The sequence below is a fragment of the Astyanax mexicanus genome, chromosome 22 (genome assembly GCF_023375975.1).
Source record: "Astyanax mexicanus isolate ESR-SI-001 chromosome 22, AstMex3_surface, whole genome shotgun sequence".
In the NCBI taxonomy this organism is placed as follows: domain Eukaryota; kingdom Metazoa; phylum Chordata; class Actinopteri; order Characiformes; family Acestrorhamphidae; genus Astyanax; species Astyanax mexicanus.
Window position 1 is genome coordinate 23145053 of NC_064429.1, and position 8053 is coordinate 23153105.

Sequence of the window (8053 nt, forward strand, 5' to 3'; positions counted from 1 at the left end):
CACCTTAGGAGTGATGTGGGGAGAGAGCGCCATCTACCCACCCGGAGGGAGCAGGGCTAATTGTGCTCCCTCTGAGTGCCGGCAGCTTGATGGCAAAGCTGCATCAGCGGGGGTTCAAACCTGCGACCTCCTGCTCATAGTGGCAGCACTTTTGACCGCTGGACCACTCGGCACCAAAGCAGTATGTATTTTAATCATGAAGTGTACCTCAGTGGGAAAGCCTGGGATGACTCACACCTGTATAGGTTGTGAGGTGATATCTTGTGAGTTAGGTTGAACACTTTGAATTTGAGCGAGGCCTGATACTTGGTGCCAGATGCAATGGACCATCTGTTTCCGAAGTTGTGCTATAATTTACCATTCCTCAATCCATAGCGTCACATGTTTACCAGGAATACATTATGGAAAGCATTACCATGCAGAGGCATGGGCTTGGTAAGGGCACGTGACCCAAACGAGCTGGTTCTTACTGCAGCCTCAGCTTTCTGTTCTTGGTTGACTGACCTGCAACCTTATTTTTTTTCTTTTTCTCTTTTGCTTCAAGGATTATTGTCTTGTTTTTCTGCTTACTTTTCTGCTGACTGGCTGATTAGAAAACACAAATCAGTAGGTGTACAGATGTTTCAACAGTTCTTGGTGAGTAATCTACACAGTGACATCATCATCATGCATCATTTATAAAAGCCGTTTGTTTGGACAAAATATGTTCAAAACATGTTCTGACAAGCTATAAAGTGATTACAGACAACATACCCACGTAACTGACACCCTTAAAACTAACATCAAGCCTGCCGCTTTAGTTCTTACTAGGTAAGCTTTATGCAAATGAGCCAAGCAACCACAAGCCAGACTGTTAAAACGTGTTAAAATGTATAAAAAAAAAATTAGAAACACAGAGAAGGAAAATATTTTAGTTTTTTTTTTTTTACAATGCTAAAATGTACTTTTTCTAAACACTGAGCAGAAAAAAGTTTTGTTTTTGTAATTTAAGGACACTTTTGAAATAAGAACTATAAGGCAAGGTACTAAATGTCTTCTTGTAATGCTCTTTAGTAAATGCGGCATAGAAATGTAATAATTTTTTGGTTTTCACATTGTCACATAGCCATAGAACCATTTGTAAGTCCTATATAGAACAGTTTTGCTTAGTTTAGCCTATAGCTCTGGATATATTGTGATTCAAAGTCTAAACTTACTCATGTTTTAGTGATACGCCCCTGAAGCAGACAACAGTTAGTGAAGGAAGTGGGTCAGCTCAAAAACAAACACACAAAAGTCTTTACTGTGCTCAGATTATTTATTTTTAGTAGTGTTTTTCTTCCTTTTATAGGTTACAGTCAAACAAATCTTAAATATGGGAATCCTTTGGATGCACTCTAAGCAAAACAGAAGATAAAAAATATATTTTAGCTGGTCTTAATAAGAAATCCATGGGAAAATAAATCATACAGTTTATTTGTATATATTTTAAGCTCAGAACTGTTTGCTTGCTTTTGGTTTGTGTAGTGTAAGGTTAAGGTCAAGACTGCAGTGTTTAGCTACACTTTTACACTTGTATACACTGATGTGCCAAATTTCATTAGACGGGATCTAGTATCATATCCCATGACTTTTGTCATGTCCCATGAAAGCGAACAAACACGACAGTGACTTGTGGAAAATGTGTGCTGGGACTTTTGCATTGAATGTGTTTTTTTATTTTTATTTTTATTTATTTTTTTGTTCCATTCTCTACAATTTACAAGGTCAACCCACTCATTAGGACTCCCCCCTATGGCTAACAATGCCCAACACCAGAAGGGTGAAGACTAGCACATGCCACCACCTCTTTTCCAACTGTTGCTAATGCAGCATTGCTCAGTAGCATTACAGCGTGCTCGGAGGAAAGTGCAGAGACTCAGTTCCGATATCTTCCATCTACCCTCCCAGCAAGGTCAATTGTGCTCTCTCAGGGCTCCAGCAGCTGATGGCAAGCAGCATGAATGGGATTTAAACCAGGTATTTCCCGATCATAGTGGTAGTGCCTTAGTCCGCTGGACCAACGGGAGCCATTTTTTCAACAAGCAATTGCACTAGTATTTTTCACTTTTCTCAATTAACAGTGTCATGACTTCGTCAGTCATCTTGCCATGAGCACACTGGCCAGTAGAGGTGTCAAGTAATTAAGTAAAAATACTTTGTTAGCTCACTTAAGTAGAAATTCTGCTTATCTTTGTTACCTACTGGAGTAATTATTTTTCAGACGACTTTTCACTTCTACTTCTTACATATTCATGAGATGGATGAGAAGTATAAGCATATACCATTCTGACACCCTATTGGTTTATATGCATTTATTCATCACACCAGCAAGAACATAGCAGATGTATGTAGTCTAGTATGATGATGATCCTTGGCAGAGACTTAGCAAATCAAAATGTCCCAACTAAGCTTTTACTTTTACACTTGAAGTAATTTTGAAATCAGTATTTTTACATACTTTTACTTGAGTAAAAAGCTTGAGGTGATATGTCAGCATCCGCAGTTCTTCAGAGTAATGAATGTGAATACTTTTGACACATTTACTGGCCAATGTTTAGCCTTTTAGCCTATTCACAAGTTAACACCTTACAACTTATCCAGGTATGGGTATTCCCAAGCCATCCTCTTTGGTAACACTTTATGATCAGTATAGGTACAGATATATCATTTATATATGACTTTTTGCACGTCTTTATAGAACCAGACAAGAAAAAAGGTTAAATAATAAGGCTTTTGATTATTTAAGAGTTTATGGACATAAAGGGGTCAATGAAAGTACCCAACATTGATGAGAACATGTGTGTCTGTGTGTGTGTGTGTGTGTGTGTATGTGTATGTGTGTGTTTTTCTCCAGTAGGGAGCAGTGTTGCAGTAAACTGTGCCATCCCACAGTCTTGGCTCCTTCTTTCTGCTGAAAACCACTGAAGTAAGTTTCCAAATCCATCAAAACCCATCCATAACTCAATCTTTGCCAAACCATGACTGAAAGGAATCTCACCACTTAAGTCCGATCCAGCCAGACAATAGCTCTAACTACGCTTCAGCATCTTGAGCTTCCTATTCACCACAGTGTGTGTGTGTGTGTGTATGTGTGTGTGTCTGGAGGAGGGGGGTGCTGAGGAAACCCAATATTTCAGGTGAACTGAAAAGAGGCGGACTGGCTAGAGACGCCTTTGTCCTCCAAAGCTGAAGCTGGAGATCCTGCTTTGTCCATCAGCTGGGTGTGAAGGGCGTCTAGAGACAAAAAAGCCACCATAGCAGTGCGCACTGATGTTCTGGGATCAGCCTTCCAAAGCAATTATACACCTGACTTTTGTGTCGCGTGCTATTGATGTCTTGTTTAGGGAGCACATAGTGATACCCAGAGAACCCTCATCTTGTAGTGCTGTTTCAGGAGGTGTTTCTCCCTGTGGAGCTTGAAGAAAGAGGGTGACGCCCACCCAGCAGACCATAAAGCTTTAGATCTATTGATCAGTCCCTGAACGTTATTTCTGCGAAAGCTCTTTACAACCTATACATATTGGGACGGTCTTTATTCTTTTAAAGCTTTCAGTCTATTCTGTCTATTGTTATAATATAATATAGTGTTAATGTAAACTTCCATGGTTTAACATGAGACACTGAAACCGAATCCAGAGGAAACAAATCACAACCAAAACCATACAGTGAAACAAAAAAAAGGGTGGTGAAGCCTGTAGGAGGGTGGGAGGATAGATCTATCAGATGCTACGAGGGGTATCATTAGAGTAAACTAACTCTAAACAAACGGTTAATGAATAACCTACATAAACGGGTGATTCTACATCCACAACCCCTTTTATGTGAATCTGCTGTGTAACCTTTATCAGTAGTTTTGGCTGAAATTAACATAGAGCATGCTTTATACGTTAGGCCCCATCCACATGTAATCACATTCTGAAAACTGAGGATATATCTGCATTTTTCGCCCATTTACAGCTTTGAAAAAATAAGAGACCACATAAAAATGATGAGTTTCTTTGATTTTACCAAATTGAAAACCTCTGGAATAAAATCAAGAGGAAGATGAATGATCACAATCCATCAAACCAAAAATCGAACTGGTGGAGGAGAACATGCCAAGATGCATAAAAACTGTGATTAAAAACCAGGGTTATTCCATATGAACGTGAACTTGTTTCCTTTGCATTATTTGAGGTCTGAAAGCTCTGCATCTTTTTTGTTATTTCTGCATTTCTCATTTTCTGCAAATAAATGCTCTAAATGATAATATTTTTATTTGGAATTTGGGAAAATGTTGTCCATAGTTTATAGACTAAAAAAAACAATGTTGATTTTTTTTATTTATTCATCAGTTTTGACCATTTGAGGCTAAATTCAAAAATAGAAACTCGATTTTTAGATTTTCCCTTTTTTTTTTTTCTTTTTTTTTTTGTTACAAATCCAGTTTTCAAAAAATAAAACTTTTTTCCCCTGAACTTCTGATTGTAAGGTTCGGGAAAAAAAAAAAAAATTTAAAAAGTTAATGAACTCTATTCTTCTTCAATATAATAAATGGAAATAAAAAAACAAAAACTTTTCTCTTTTAGAATTTTGCCTCAAACTATTAGAAGATTGAACTGTCTGATAAATATCCTGATATGTTTGGATGGGGCCTTAATGTGCTTAATTTCCTTTATTGATAGGGTTTATGCTGTATTTAGAAAGCAGTTTTATAACTTCATCATGTCAGGAACTGGCAGAAAGCCACAAAAATGTATTTATTTATTTATTTAATTTTTGTTTATTCCCAGAACCTTCCAAAATAATGTTCAATCAATTCCCATCATCACTCAGATTAGCACTGTATTGTAGTGTTAACCCTGACAGTTAATAAACGATTAATGCCTGCAAAAACAAAAGCTTTAAAATATTATTATAACATTATATATTCATTATCTCTCCTTTAAAATCAGTGATCTAAATTCTAACTCTAGACTGTTTAGTATTTAAAAAAAGTCCCAAGAAGATTCTTATCATCTTCTGCTCCGATGCTTTTGACCTTTATAATGTCCCCTCATAATTCTTCTTCCCATGACCTTTTTGAGACAGACTGTCTCTGGACTTTTCCTGAGCCAATCCAGTGTTGGTCCAGTAATACACCAGTCCAGTTCAGTAAAACGCTTATTAATCGCAGTGAGTGGGCCGGCTCCTGGGCCTCCTCAGGCCTGGACTCCCCTGACACCCAAGCCTGAAGGCATTTGATGGTCGGCGACAGCCACTCACGGGGCTTCAAACGCGTCTGCAGATTGTGACTGCTGGAGCTGTAATCTGTTTAAAGCAGGAGCCCATCCGGATCTGTTTCATCTGCCCTCATAGAAGCAGAGATTTTCCAAGGACTCTGTAATGCACTGCATTAGCAGATAAAGAGCCGCTGCTCACAGCTGCTGCATGCTGACAAGCCTGTGGAAACACACACACACTCACACACACACACACACACACGTGCCTGCTCTCTCTATCTTTTCTCTGTGTCTGTTTCTTGACTGTTAAAATCTGTATTTACATCAATCAGCAACAACATTATAACCACCTGTCTAATACTGTGTGATCCCCTAAACACTGCCAAACCGTTCCTCCCCATTGAGGCATGAGGCATGGACTCCACAAGTATGGCATCCCATCAATGTCAAAAGTCGAGGGCGCTAAATACCAGGTGAAAAAAATTAACCAGCTTGTTTTAACATTTTGCGTGTGTAAATTAACTTCTCGTGAGCACAAATGTGAAACTAGCAAGCAAAAAAATCATATGCTCGCTGAAGAAAATGTTGCTCTCGAGCTTCATTTTTCTCCTTAAGGGTTTTTTTTCTTTCCTGTTAGCATAGACAGCTAGCAAACTCTCCTGCTGTCCTTCTTTCCCCACCCTCCTCTGGCTCATGGAAGTAGGCAGTCCATCACAAACCCTGGAGATATCAGCCAATAGCATTTGCTGAGGGAGGCGACCCTGACTTCGCCCCGCAACTGACAAAACCACCCCTTTCAAAACTCGAGTCGAGCACAAACTGCTGCAGCAGGTAATTCACACAGCGCGCGAGGAAAAAAGCACCCGAGAGGAGAAAAATTAAGCATTTGTGCTCACAAGAAGTTCATTTACACACGCAAAATGTTAAAACACGCTGGTTATTTTTTTTACCTCGTATTTTTGCCTTTTGACATTGATGTGACGCCATACACAAGACCTCTGTAGGTGTCCTGTGGTACAGTATGTGGCACTGAGACTGTAGCAGTAACAGTACATTCTGTAAGTCCTGTAAGTTGTGAGAGGAGGCCTTCATGAGCATCATTGATCATTGGGAGTCATTATTACCTAATTGTTGTTTCATTGGTACTCGCTACTGGATACATCCCACAAGATCTACTTGATATTTTAGTTCATGTAGAAATCATCTAGAAAGCTGGGGCCTTGCCAACACATCACCTTCACCTTCCAGGCATAAAAAAAATAATTAGAAATTGGTTATTTTAATTTCTGTTTAATTGCAAATTTCAGTTTCTTTTAACCATGATGTTCAGAGCAATTTCTGGTGAGACACCATTAACAGATATAAATGCCCAGTCAGCAGCACTGAGAAGAGTTCTCATAAGGTATAAGAACTCTCTTATGGGAAAAGTACACTTGTGTAAGTACAGGTTGTGTTATAGACGTGTGTCACTTGCTAATAATTTTAAGAGCCAGGTGACTTTGGTGGATTGCTATTTCAGTGGCACAGCTACCTAAACGTGTTGAGCACTTCTCAGCAGAGGAAACTGATCTGCTTGTTCACGCTGCTACGTGTCCATGTGTGTCTAACAAGTGGGGAATGCTCCTGTTGACAGTTTAGCAGTGCCGAGATAGTAATGAACATCTGATGGTTAATGTCTGTCTAGGTTGTATTCAGTCAGTGGGACATCTGTGTTTTCCATTGACATATTACAGAAATATAGCAATAGATAGATAGCAATACTAGATATATTTACAAGCACTGTTGCTATTTAAACAAAACAGGTGGAAGAAGAAAAAAAAATAGTCTCCTGGCATTGTGTAAGATAGTAATAAGCATTGTGATGTGCCTTGCGCAGGGTGTACAATAGGGCCCAAAGATTGTGAACTTGGATCGGGGGGAAAATATCCTGATTGGAACATCTATCATTTTAATCTTTTTGCTGATCATATAAATAATTCTCACATCTGACACTTTAGTTCTAGTGTCCTTGACTTTCACTGATTCGGACAGCGTGAATGTGAGTAAATCCAGTGAATCTGAACATGATCTGAGCCTGATTTGATGTTTAGTCAAAGTCATAAATGCGTCCTCTCTATAAAACAACAGGCGTTAAAAAGCAATGGGGATTTCCACTGTTGTGCCAAATCCTGTCCAAAACTGTGTTTTGTGTTTATACTCAGAGGTCACTGAGAGGAAAACTGTCAAAACTGACCATTGGAGTGTTTTTCTCATGTACAGCAGTGATTTGTTATCAGGGGAAAGTTTTAACCTGAACTTTGGACCTTCTGGATTTGGTGGTCAGTGAAGGCCATGTTTATACACTACATTCCCAGGATTGTGAGCTGCTATATATATATAAAGAGAGCTGCAGTCTTTCTCTGTGTGTGTTTGTGCTGGTGGACGATAAGATGAGCTGGATTTGTTGTGTGTGTGAGTGTGTGTAAACGTACCCCTAGTTTCTTGGTCTTGTATGTGTGTGATGGATTATAGTGTTTTCCAGCATGGCGACCCAGACGCCACATCTGCCACCGGAGCTCCCCAGAGGCTCTGGAGCATGAGAACCTCCCTCCTCCCTCCAACCCACAACACTGCTCTATACACATACTCACTCTATCACTTTAGCACTTTTATTTCTATCTCTATTACAGTATTTACATCACTCTTTTTTATGGCTGCGTTCACACCACAGGTGAAAGTGGTCCAAATCTGATTTTTTCCATCATACGTGACATGGATGTGCTGTTTGTGTGGCAGTCTGAACAGCACAAAACACTTCACATGGGCCAGTGCAGTATGTAGCATTGAAATCC

General features: G+C 39.3%; 1 long non-coding RNA gene across 1 annotated transcript; it reads left to right on the forward strand.

Annotated features, from left to right (window-relative positions):
• Positions 1-463: 463 nt before the first annotated feature.
• LOC111191765 (uncharacterized) lies at positions 464-4253 on the forward strand. Its single transcript, XR_002649650.2, has 4 exons — positions 464-636; positions 1746-1998; positions 2876-2947; positions 3127-4253. It is a non-coding gene; the product is annotated as an uncharacterized LOC111191765 (long non-coding RNA).
• The last annotated feature ends 3800 nt before the right edge of the window (positions 4254-8053 follow it).